Source organism: Bombina bombina, chromosome 12 (assembly GCF_027579735.1).
Source record: "Bombina bombina isolate aBomBom1 chromosome 12, aBomBom1.pri, whole genome shotgun sequence".
NCBI lineage: Eukaryota > Metazoa > Chordata > Amphibia > Anura > Bombinatoridae > Bombina > Bombina bombina.
The window spans coordinates 5,758,144-5,771,870 of NC_069510.1; positions in this window are offsets into that span (position 1 = coordinate 5,758,144).

Consider the following 13,727-nt stretch of genomic DNA (forward strand, 5'->3'; position numbering starts at 1 on the left):
CCCCAACTGTCCTGAATTTCATGGGGCAGTCTTGATTTTAGGGATCTGTCCTGCTGTCCCGGGTTGCTAGCCATCTGTCCAGCATTGCCCCATGCATTTAAAAAAAAAAAAGTATATTGGGCCCATACTCAGAAGCAGCTGGCTTTTCTCTCCCAGGGTTATATACCTGTTAGATTCCCTGTGGAAAAGGAATGGTGTGTGGATTAAAGGGACAGTATACACTCATTTTCATATAACTGCATGTAATAGACACTACTATAAAGAATACGATGCACAGATACTGATATAAAAATCCAGTATAAAACTGTTTAAAAACTTACTTAGAAGCTCTCAGTTTAGCTCTGTTGAAAAGGTAGCAGGAAATCCCACTGCAAGTGACAAATAAGACACTCCCCCTTCTTTTGCATATGAAAAGACCCTTTACACAAACAGGAACAAGCTGGGGTAGGTATACGTCGGTATTCTCCTAAAACTTTTAAAAATAAGCAAAACTATACATTTAAAAAAAAACACACAAAAAAAACTTTATGGGCTATATAAATAGATCTACAAAACATTTCTGCAAAGAAAAAATGTGTGTATAATGTCCCTTTAAGTAGGAGTAAGAAGGCTATATACCCTCTGACCTCAGGTAATGGTGAGCTCTAACCCCTGGTAGTGATGACGTCTAACCCCTGGTGATAATACTAGCATGCCTTCAGTTTTATACGATGAGCAGGGCTAACACCAAGGTAACAAACAGTAGCAGCCTCAGACTGCCAGCTAATGTGCTTGCTAACCACAGGACCCCATACAATGCATTACAGATACCCATATATGATGTAGTGTGTGTGTCTGTATGTATAAGTGAAGCTATGTAGTGTGTGTGTATCTGCATGTATAAATATATGCTATGTAGTGTGTGTGTGTATAAGCTTACACTTATACATGCAATGTAGTGTGTGTGTATCTGTATGTATAAGTGTGTGTGTGTGTATATGCATGTATAAGTGTATGCTATGTAGTGTGTGTGTGTGTCTGCATGTATAAATGTAAGCTATGTAGTGTGTGTATCTGTATATATAAGTGTGTATCTGCATGTATAAGTGTATGCTAGGTAGTGTGTGTGTCTCTGCATGTATAAGGGTAAGCTATGTAGTGTTTGTGTATCTGTATGTATAAGTGTGTATCTGTATGTATAAGTGTATGCTATGTAGTGTGTGTATCTGCATGTATAAGTGTAAGCTATGTAGTGTGTGTGTGTGTGTATATCTGTATGTATAAGTGTGTGTGTCACTGTATCTATAAGTATGTGTGTGTATCTGCATGTACAAATGTATGCTATGTAGTGTGTGTGTGTCAGTTTACACTTAAACATGCAATGTAGTGTGTATGTGTATCTGTATAAGTGTGTGTTTTTTCTGCATGTATAAGTGTATGCTATGTAGTGTGTGTGTGTGTGTGTGTCTGCATGTATAAATGTAAGCTATGTAGTGTGTGTATGTGTATCTGTATGTATAAGTGTGTATCTGCATGTATAAGTGTATGCTAGGTAGTGTGTGTGTGTGTATCTGCATGTATAAGTGTATGCTATGTAGTGTGTATGTATCTCCATGTTTAAGTGTATGCTATGTAGTGTGTGTGTGTATGCCTGTATAAGTGTATGCTATGTAGTGTGTGTGTATATGCCTGTATAAGTGTATGCTATGTAGTGTGTGTGTATCTGCCTGTATAAGTGTATGCTATGTAGTGTGTATGTATCCCCATGTTTAAGTGTATGCTATGTAGTGTGTGTGTATCTGCCTGTATAAGTGTATGATATGTAGTATGTGTGTGTGTGTGTGTTTATCTGCCTGTGTAAGTGTAAGCTATGTAGTGTGTGTGTATCTGCATGTGTAAGTGTATACTATGAAGTGTGTGTATCTGTATTTATAAGTGTAAGCTATGTAGTGTGTGTATCTGCATGTGTAAGGGTATACTTTGAAGTGTATGTGTGTGTATCTGTATGTATAAGTGTATGCTATGTAGTGTGTATGTGTGTTTATCTGCCTGTGTAAGTGTATGCTATGTAGTGTGTGTGTATCTGCATGTATAAGTGTATGCTGTGTAGTGTGTGTTTATCTGCCTGTGTAAGTGTATGCTATGTAATGTGTGTGTATCTGCATGTGTAAGTGTATGCTATGTAGTGTGTGTGTGTATCTGCATGTGTAAGTGTATGCTATGTAGTGTGTGTATCTGCATGTGTAAGTGTATGCTATGTAGTGTGTGTGTATCTGCATGTGTAAGTGTAAGCTATGTAGTGTGTGTGTATCTGCATGTGTAAGTGTAAGCTATGTAGTGTGTGTGTATTTGCATGTGTAAGTGTAAGCTATGTAGTGTGTGTGTATCTGCATGTGTAAGTTTATGCTATGTAGTGTGTGTGTGTATCTGCATGTCTAAGTGTATGCTATGTAGTGTGCGTATCTGCATGTGTAAGTGTATGCTATGTAGTGTGTGTGTATCTGCATGTGTAAGTGTAAGCTATGTAGTGTGTGTGTATCTGCATGTGTAAGTGTATGCTATGTAGTGTGTGTGTGTATCTGCATGTGTAAGTGTAAGCTATGTAGTGTGTGTATCTGCATGTGTAAGTGTAAGCTATGTAGTGTGTGTATCTGCATGTATAAGTGTAAGCTATTGTCAGGAACCTAGCTCCTTCTAGGACCCAGCGGAATCCTTCAAGCAACAAACTTGCAGCTTGCCTTTAAAAACCACCCCAAATCAATTCTCTTTGCTTAGTAATTTGGAGTACAAGGCTACCCTATTTACCTGAGCCTAACTACTTTGAATAACTTGTTTTCTGAACTTTTTTCCCTCACAGGAACTTTTTGATACTTTGTTCAACTTTAACTGGAATTCATCCAAACAACTGCAGAGTTCATTAACTTAGGAGCTGACATGCAATCAATTGAATGAACTGCCTGAACCAAACTGCAAGTATTATTCTATGTGTTCTAATGCTTTGTTACTTGGAGAACTTTTACTGTGTAGTTTGTATTTAAAGGAGAGTTACCACAGAACTTGTCACTGAAAATCTGGCTTTAACCCTTATTGAAACATCCTGACTGCAGATTAATAAACAACACAGCTTCCACAGTGAAACTGGAACTTCCACAGAACAGGCTGTGCATTCATTACAGCTCTGCCACACTACAAGTGCAACACAAGACAAGGTACAAGTAATCTCTGCAAATAAAATAGCAATACTGCATGAGCATATGTATAACTGTTAACAGAACCTGGTTACTAGTTAAATATTTATGTGTTACACTGCATAAGACTCTGAGAGTTAATAGAACCATTACTACACCTGCAACTTAAGAACTAAAGCTAACTTAATATTGAGAACAATTTCTACAAATCCTATTCAAGTTTGCTTAACCCTAACTGCATAATCTGGGGTGTGGCAAAATAAACCACTAAACTATCACTATTAGGTGAGAATATCACTAAGCCATAGTGATATTCCTTTACAATAGTGAAACAAAACAATTATTAATAAATTAAGATCTGTGAATTGTGTTCCATCGTTAACTTTATATTTGTAGCCTGACAGCTATGTAGTGTGTGTATCTGCATGTGTAAGTGTATGCTATGTAGTGTGCGTATCTGCATGTGTAAGTGTATGCTATGTAGTGTGTGTGTATCTGCATGTGTAAGTGTAAGCTATGTAGTGTGTGTGTATCTGCATGTGTAAGTGTATGCTATGTAGTGTGTGTGTGTATCTGCATGTGTAAGTGTAAGCTATGTAGTGTGTGTATCTGCATGTGTAAGTGTATGCTATGTAGTGTGTGTATCTGCATGTATAAGTGTAAGCTATGTAGTGTGTGTGTATCTGCATGTATAAGTGTAAGCTATGTAGTGTGTGTGTATCTGCATATGTAAGTGTATGCTATGTAGTGTGTGTATCTGCATGTGTAAGTGTATGCTATGTAGTGTGTGTATCTGCATGTATAAGTGTATGCTATGTAGTGTGTGTGTATGTGTATGTATAAGTGCATGCTATGTAGTGTGTGTGTATCTGCATGTGTAAGTGTATGCTATGTAGTGTGTGTATCTGCATGTGTAAGTGTATGCTATGTAGTGTGGGTATATGCATGTATAAGTGTATGCTATGTAGTGTGTGTGTATCTGCATGTGTAAGTGTATGCTATGTAGTGTGTGTGTATCTGCATGTATAAGTGTATGCTATGTAGTGTGTGTGTATCTGCATGTATAAGTGTATACTATGTAGTGTCTGTATCTGCATGTATAAGTGTATGCTATGTAGTGTGTGTGTATCTGCATGTGTAAGTGTATGCTATGTAATGTGTGTGTATCTGCATGTATAAGTGTATACTATGTAGTTTCTGTGTATCTGCATGTATAAGTGTATGCTATGTAGTGTGTGTGTATCTGCATGTATAAGTGTATACTATGTAGTGTCTGTATCTGCATGTATAAGTGTATGCTATGTAGTGTGTGTGTATCTGCATGTATAAGTGTATGCTATGTAATGTGTGTGTATCTGCATGTATAAGTGTATACTATGTAGTGTCTGTGTATCTGCATGTATAAGTGTATGCTATGTAGTGTGTGTGTAGCTGCATGTGTAAGTGTATGCTATGTAGTGTGTGTGTGTGTATCTGCATGTGTAAGTGTATGCTATGTAGTGTGTGTATCTGCATGTGTAAGTGTATGCTATGTAGTGTGTGTATCTGCATGTGTAAGTGTATGCTATGTAGTGTGTGTATCTGCATGTGTAAGTGTATGCTATGTAGTGTGTGTTTCTGCATGTGTAAGTGTATGCTATGTAGTGTGTGTATCTGTATGTATAAGTGTAAGCTATGTAGTGTGTTACTGTGCATTTTTGCTGACTTTAAAGGCCAGAATTTAAAATATTAACGGGGAATGCAGAGAACAGTTTTAAAGAATCTATTATTAAATGTCCAATTAAGATAAAAATATTTAGCTCTGTCTCTGCAAAGGCTAATTAAATACATAGCTATACCAGTGGTTTGAGCTTGTGTTTGATTTGCTGCCTAACGGCTAGATTTAGAGTTTTGTCGGTAACGACCCGCGTAGCTAACGCTGGCTTTTTTCTGGCCGCACCTTTAAAATAACTATGGTATTGAGAGTCCACAGAATGGCTGCGTTAGGCTCCAAAAAAGGAGCGTAGAGCATATTTAACGCAACTTCAACTCTCGATACCAGAGTTGCTTACGGACGCGGCCAGCCTCAAAAACGTGCTCGTGCACGATTCCCCCATAGGAAACAATGGGGCTGTTTGAGCTGAAAAAAAACCTAACACCTGCAAAAAAGCTGCGTTCAGCTCCTAACGCAGCCCCATTGTTTCCTATGGGGAAACACTTCCTACGTCTGCACCTAACACTCTAACATGTACCCCGAGTCTAAACACCCCTAACCTTACACTTATTAACCCCTAATCTGCCGCCCCCGCTATCGCTGACCCCTGTATATTATTTTTAACCCCTAATCTGCCACTCCGTAAACCGCCGCTACTTACATTATACCTATGTACCCCTAATCTGCTGCCCCTAACACCGCCGACCCCTATATTATATTTATTAACCCCTAATCTGCCCCCCACAACGTCGCCTCCACCTGCCTACACTTATTAACCCCTAATCTGCCGAGCGGACCGCACCGCTATTATTATAAAGTTATTAACCCCTAATCCGCCTCACTAACCCTATAATAAATAGTATTAACCCCTAATCTGCCCTCCCTAACATCGCCGACACCTAACTTCAATTATTAACCCCTAATCACCGCTATTCTAATAAATGTATTAACCCCTAAAGCTAAGTCTAACCCTAACACTAACACCCCCCTAAGTTAAATATAATTTTAATCTAACGAAATTAATTAACTCTTATTAAATAAATTATTCCTATTTAAAGCTAAATACTTACCTGTAAAATAAATCCTAATATAGCTACAATATAAATTAGAATGATATTATAGCTATTTTAGGATTAATATTTATTTTACAGGTAACTTTGTATTTATTTTAACCAGGTACAATAGCTATTAAATAGTTAAGAACTATTTAATAGCTAAAATAATTACAAATTTACCTGTAAAATAAATCCTAACCTAAGTTACAATTAAACCTAACACTACACTATCAATAAATAAATTAAATAAAATACCTATAATTATCTACAATTAAACCTAACACTACACTATCAATAAATAAATTAAATACAATTCCTACAAATAAATACAATGAAATAAACTAACTAAAGTACAAAAAATAAAAAAGAACTAAGTTACAAAAAATAAAAAAATATTTACAAACATTAGAAATATATTACAACAATTTTAAACTAATTACACCTACTCTAAGCCCCCTAATAAAATAACAAAGCCCCCCAAAATAAAAAAAATGCCCTACCCTATTCTAAATTACTAAAGTTCAAAGCTCTTTTACCTTACCAGCCCTGAACAGGGCCCTTTGCGGGGCATGCCCCAAGAAGTTCAGCTCTTTTGCCTGTAAAAAAAAACATACAATACCCCCCCCCAACATTACAACCCACCACCCACATACCCCTAATCTAACCCAAACCCCCCTTAAATAAACCTAACACTAAGCCCCTGAAGATCTCCCTACCTTGAGTCGTCTTCACCCAGCCGAGCCAAATTTTTCATCCAAGCGGAGCAAGAAGAGGTCCTCCATCCGGTAGAAGTCTTCATCCAAGCGGGGCAGAAGAGGTCTTCCATCCGATTGAAGTCTTCATCCAAGCGGCATCTTCTATCGTCATCCATCCGGAGCGGAGCGGCAGCATCCTGAAGACCTCCGACGCGGAACATCCATCCTGGCCGACGACTGAACGACGAATGACGGTTCCTTTAAATGACGTCATCCAAGATGGCGTCCCTCGAATTCCGATTGGCTGATAGGATTCTATCAGCCAATCGGAATTAAGGTAGGAATATTCTGATTGGCTGATGGAGTCAGCCAATCAGAATCAAGTTCAATCCGATTGGCTGATCCAATCAGCCAATCAGATTGAGCTCGCATTCTATTGGCTGATCGGAACAGCCAATAGAATGCGAGCTCAATCTGATTGGCTGATTGGATCAGCCAATCGGATTGAACTTGATTCTGATTGGCTGATTCCATCAGCCAATCAGAATATTCCTACCTTAATTCCGATTGGCTGATAGAATCCTATCAGCCAATCGGAATTCGAGGGACGCCATCTTGGATGACGTCATTTAAAGGAATCGTCATTCGTCGTTCAGTCGTCGGCCAGGATGGATGTTCCGCGGCGGAGGTCTTCAGGATGCTGCCGCTCCGCTCCGGATGGATGACGATAGAAGATGCCGCTTGGGTGAAGACTTCAATTGGATGGAAGACCTCTTCTGCCCCGCTTGGATGAAGACTTCTACCGGATGGAGGACCTCTTCTTGCTCCGCTTGGATGAAGAATTTGGCTGGGTGAAGACGACTCAAGGTAGGGAGATCTTCAGGTGCTTAGTGTTAGGTTTATTTAAGGGGGGTTTGGGTTAGATTAGGAGTATGTGGGTGGTGGGTTGTAATGTTGGGGGGGGTATTGTATGTTTTTTTTTTTACAGGCAAAAGAGCTGAACTTCTTGGGGCATGCCCCGCAAAGGGCCCTGTTCAGGGCTGGTAAGGTAAAAGAGCTTTGAACTTTAGTAATTTAGAATAGGGTAGGGCATTTTTTTATTTTGGGGGGCTTTGTTATTTTATTAGGGGGCTTAGAGTAGGTGTAATTAGTTTAAAATTGTTGTAATATATTTCTAATGTTTGTAAATATTTTTTTATTTTTTGTAACTTAGTTCTTTTTTATTTTTTGTACTTTAGTTAGTTTTATTTCATTGTATTGTATTTAATTTATTTATTGATAGTGTAGTGTTAGGTTTAATTGTAGATAATTATAGGTATTTTATTTAATTTATTTATTGATAGTGTAGTGTTAGGTTTAATTGTAACTTAGGTTAGGATTTATTTTACAGGTAAATTTGTAATTATTTTAGCTATTAAATAGTTCTTAACTATTTAATAGCTATTGTACCTGGTTAAAATAAATACAAAGTTACCTGTAAAATAAATATTAATCCTAAAATAGCTATAATATCATTCTAATTTATATTGTAGCTATATTAGGATTTATTTTACAGGTAAGTATTTAGCTTTAAATAGGAATAATTTATTTAATAAGAGTTAATTAATTTCGTTAGATTAAAATTATATTTAATTTAGGGGGGTGTTAGTGTTAGGGTTAGACTTAGCTTTAGGGGTTAATACATTTATTAGAATAGTGGTGAGCTCCAGTCGGCAGATTAGGGGTTAATAATTGAAGTTAGGTGTCGGCGATGTTAGGGAGGGCAGATTAGGGGTTAATACTATTTATTATAGGGTTAGTGAGGCGGATTAGGGGTTAATAACTATATTATAATAGCGGCGCTTTGCGGTCGGCAGATTAGGGGTTAATAAGTGTAGGCAGGTGGAGGCGACGTTGTGGGGGGCAGATTAGGGGTTAATAAATATAATATAGGGGTCGGCGGTGTTAGGGGCAGCAGATTAGGGGTACATAGCTATAATGTAGGTGGCGGCTCTTTGCGGTCGGCAGATTAGGGGTTAATTATTGTAGGTAGCTGGCTGCGACGTTGTGGGGGGCAGGTTAGGGGTTAATAAATATAATATAGGGGTCGGCGGTGTTAGGGGCAGCAGATTAGGGGTACATAAGTATAACGTAGGTGGCGGTCGGCAGATTAGGGGTTAAAAAAAATTAATCGAGTGTCGGCGATGTGGGGGGGCCTCGGTTTAGGGGTACATAGGTAGTTTATGGGTGTTAGTGTACTTTAGAGCACAGTAGTTAAGAGCTTTATAAACCGGCGTTAGCCCAGAAAGCTCTTAACTACTGACTTTTTTCTGCGGCTGGAGTTTTGTCGTTAGATTTCTAACGCTCACTTCAGACACGACTCTAAATACCGGAGTTAGAAAGATCCCATTGAAAAGATAGGATACGCAATTGACGTAAGGGGATCTGCGGTATGGAAAAGTCGCGGCTGAAAAGTGAGCGTTAGACCCTTTTTTGAATGACTCCAAATACCGGCGGTAGCCTAAAACCAGCGTTAGGAGCCTCTAACGCTGGTTTTCACGGCTACCGCCAAACTCCAAATCTAGCCGTAAGAGAATTAAGATATGACTTTATTTAGAATTTTATTTCTATTACTTTGTTCTTATGGTTTTTTTTTTTTTTTTTCCAACAAGCTTTATTTCAGATCCAAAGAAAAGGTGTACAAAGTTTACATGAGCCGTTTCAACAAACCGGCTTGCAGCAAGACATATAATTGACAATTACAGAGTAAACTGATGAACTCTTAATCATAGTCCTTTATGTTCAAGTCGGAAGAGCCTTGATGTAGTACACTATTAAGTTTCGATAAGTTCAAAAGTCTGCTGGTATTTTTCATTTAAACAAAATAACAGTAAATTATGCTAATTAACAAAAAGGAAAATCAAAGAAGAAAGAAAAAAGAGAGGAAAAAAAAAACTTCAAACGTCGCTGCGCAGCGAGAGACTCTCACCAGATAAGATTAGGTCAATTAATGAACAACAGTTTATGCAGGAAAATCTGCCCAGGAAGGCATCTGCCTAGTATGTAGAACAGATATGACTATCAGGGGCTTTGTTGCACCTTGGTTTACAGTCGAATACATTAGTATGTATCTCCTCGTCAACTAGTAGGTCGTCACATAAATTGTAAGATGTCCCTCTCCCGGTAGCGATCCCCGTTCCCATAGGTCTTATGTCAGAAGCCTGGGTGGTGTAGTGGATAGGTTCCAATAAGTCCCCCCCCCCCACCACCATCCGTATGGACATGTGTAACTTTTAAGCTTGCGTCAGGGTAGGGGTTATACTGGGTCAGAGGGTTGGGGTAGTGGCTCAACGTCTGAGCGGGTATAAGTCTCCCAGTAAAACAGCATAGAACAGTAAAAGTCTAGTCTGTTGGTTTTGTGGTAGTGGAATTTTTCTAGAGTTAATAGAAGCGTGACATTTCGTCTCCACTCAGACCTAGAGGGTGTAGTGCATTGTTTCCATAATCTGGGGATTAATTGCTTAGCGCTGCTGAGCATGATATATAGCAGAACAGTTTTGTATCTACATTTAATCCTGGGTGGTTTATTAAATAACATCGTCCAGGGGTCCATGGGAATAGATTGTGTGAGAACTTTTTGAATCTCCCCATGAACTGCCTTCCAGAACGGTTGGAGCAGGGGGCAATCCCACCAGATATGACTAAGAGTGCCGGATTGTTTACAGCCTCTCCAGCAGAGGGGGTCAGCTTGTGGATAAATCTTAGCTAGCCTACTGGGATATAGGTACCACCTCCCTAATAGTTTCATATTGGTTTCTGTGATGCTCATTGATGAGGGTGCCTTACCCATTTGTTGGAATATAACATCCCAAGTTTTTGGCGGAATAGACAGACCCAACTCTGCTTCCCAGGCTTTGGTGTAGGACGGTAGACTCTTGGAGTGATTTGTGATTAAAATGTTATAAGTTGCAGAGAGTATGCCCCTTGACACTTGTGGAGACCAGCAGAGTGCCTCAAAAGGAGTTAAACTGCGGACAAGGTTTAACTTGTTTTTATGGCTTGAAAGGAAGTGGGAGAGTTGGAGGTACTCTAGCCATCTGGCGAAGAAAGGTATACCCTTGTCTGCTATCGCAGCTTTAGACAATATAGTTCCGCTCTCTATAACCTGACAGCAAGGAAGGCCAGTTGAAATCATGTAAGAATCCCCTGTCCAGCTGTGTTTCAATGGTGGAAAATCATCATTATGGAGTAGGGGGGTCAGCGGGGAGGGAATTGATGAAATCCCCCTCTGGTGGTTTGTTAGGCTATCCCATGTAGAGAGAGTGTCTGACACTAGGGTAGGGGTGTGTGATGATCTATTTCTGTGATGTCTGGAGGTCCAGCAGAGTGCTCCCAAGCTTTTAGTGCCCCCTAAATCATGTTCGAGTTTCACCCATTCCTTATCCTTTATATTTTTACACCAATCTACTATTCTAGTCAGTTGCGCTGCTTGGTGATAAAATAAGAGGTTGGGTACTCCCAAGCCCCCTCTGTCTCTATTTCTATAAAGTATGGACTTAGACATTCTAGGACGTTTGTGTGCCCAAATGAAATCATTCACAAGTGCCTGTGCAGCTCTTATGTATTGGGGGGGGAGTTGTATGGGAACAGTTTGAAATAGGTAGAGAAAGCGGGGTAGAATGCTCATTTTAAAAGTCTGAATCCTACCCAGCCATGATAGACTTTTACTCCGCCATACCATCAGATCCGTTCCAATGGTTTTAAGTAGGCTCTGAAAATTCATTTGGAGAAGGGAATCCCTAGAAAGTGAGATCTGTATCCCTAGGTATTTTATGGAATCTTGTTTCTGTGTGAAGTGGAATTGTGAAACAATCTGGTTAGCCGTTTGCCCGGTGATCCCCACTCCCAGGAATTCAGATTTGGACATGTTAATTTTAAAATTTGATAGGTTGCTGTATTGTTTAATGACCGGCATTAGTGCAGTAAGAGATTGTAAAGGGGAGGTAAATGAGAACAGCACATCATCGGCATAAAGGGTGGTTGTTCTTATTGGGTTTTTTAAGTCCCGTCCCTGCTCCTGCCCACAACATTTCAATTTTTTTTTTTTTTGGGGTAGGGCTGTCCCTCTTTTGAATTTTGCAATGTTGGGAGGTATGCTTTAAACACTACTATAATTAAGGTGAATGTCAACTTTCACGAATGAAAGCCCTGTTTTTAAAAATACTGTTAAAAACAGGGGCACTTTCATTCATGAAAGTTTACATTGAAGCTGTTTTTTTTTTAAATACTTACCTTTTCTTCCTAGCAAGCATGGAACACCGGAGCAGTGATTCCTCCGCCTCCAGGTCGTCTCTTCTTACTTCAGAAATGGCGAATCTGGCTTCCTCCAGTAACGGCTTCCACCCCAGAGCAAACATTGCCTGAGGCCACGTCGTGATTGGAGGAAGCCGGATTTGTCATTTCTGAAGTAAGAAGATACGACCTGGGGGTGGAGGAATCACTGCACCGGTGTTCCACGCTTGATAGGAAGAAAAGGTAAGTATTTTAAAAGAACGGCTTCAATGTAAACTTTCATAAATGAAAGTGCCCCTGTTTTTAATAGTATTTTTAAAAACAGGGCTTTCATTCGTGAAAATTTACATTGACTTTAAATTTGCTTTGAATATTTATGTGCTTCTGTAAAAGTATTAAATGCTTTCTGGGACGGACCGCCTGGTACACCGAATGAGTACCTCCGTCAGAACACTTCCCTTGTCCTGGACATCCCTTTATCCAGACCAATAGCTCCTGGTATCTCCCTTTGACCGCAGTCTAAAGTTATGGAGGGAACAGAACTGAGGCAACACTCAGGGGTCTGAACACAAAATGAACACTTTATTTAAAAGCAGCACACAGATTTATACTACCTGGCATTCCAAAGTCACAGAGCTTCAGGTTACAGAGGGAATTGGTTAAACAGTAAAGCAAACAGGAACAATACATCAAACCTCTAACAATTGTCTATTCACAGGTAAAACAGATTAACATATCACGTTAATTAACTTGGGAGGAAAGTTTACTCAGACAATCTGTTATTGGGCAGTCTAGTTAAAATAATCACACAGGAACACAATCAGTTTACCCAGACAGACTCCTGAGACACAATCAGATCTGAAACGTAAATAAAATACATCTAATTACAAAATATAAAACCAGCTCTTATTAAACATAAAGTCCTTTATGCCCACTTGGTTTATAGAGTCCCAATTGCTCCCACAAGGGGCACTCACACCCTGTACCCATCCTGTATTTATGGCTACAGGGTGACGTGGACATAAGACAGAGTTATGAAAGTACATGGGGTGTCCAGCAGTCTGCAGACGCTTAGATACAAGGTAATCACAGAGGTAAAAAGTATATTAATATAACTGAGATAAGGGGGCAGTCTGCAGAGGCTTAGATACAGGGTAATCACAGAGGTAAAAAGTATATTAATATAACTGAGATAAGGAGCAGTCTGCAGAGGGTTAGATACAAGTTAATCACATAGGTAAAAAGTATATTAATATAACTGAGGTAAGGAGCAGTCTGCAGAGGGTTAGATACAAGGTAATCACAGAGGTAAAAAGTATATTAATATAACTGAGATAAGGGGCAGCCTGCAGAGGCTTAGATACAAGGTAATCACAGAGATAAAAAGTATATTAATATAACTGAGATAAGGAGCAGTCTGCAGAGGCTTAGGTACAAGGTAATCACAGAGGTAAAAAGTATATTAATATAACTGAGATAAGGGGCAGCCTGCAGAGGCTTAGATACAAGGTAACCACAGAGGTAAAAAGTATATTAATATAACTGAGATAAGGGGGCAGTCTGCAGAGGCTTAGATACAAGGTAATCAGAGGTAAAAAGTATATTAATATAACTGAGATAAGGGAGCAGTCTGCAGAGGCTTAGATACAAGGTAATCAGAGGTAAAAAGTATATTAATATAACTAAGATAAGGAGAAGTCTGCAGAGGCTTAGATACAAGGTAATCAAGGAGGTAAAAGTATATTAATATAACTGAGATAAGGAGCAGTCTGCAGAGGCTTAGATACAAGGTAATCACAGAGGTAAAAAGTATATTAATATAACTAAGATAAGGAGAAGTCTGCAG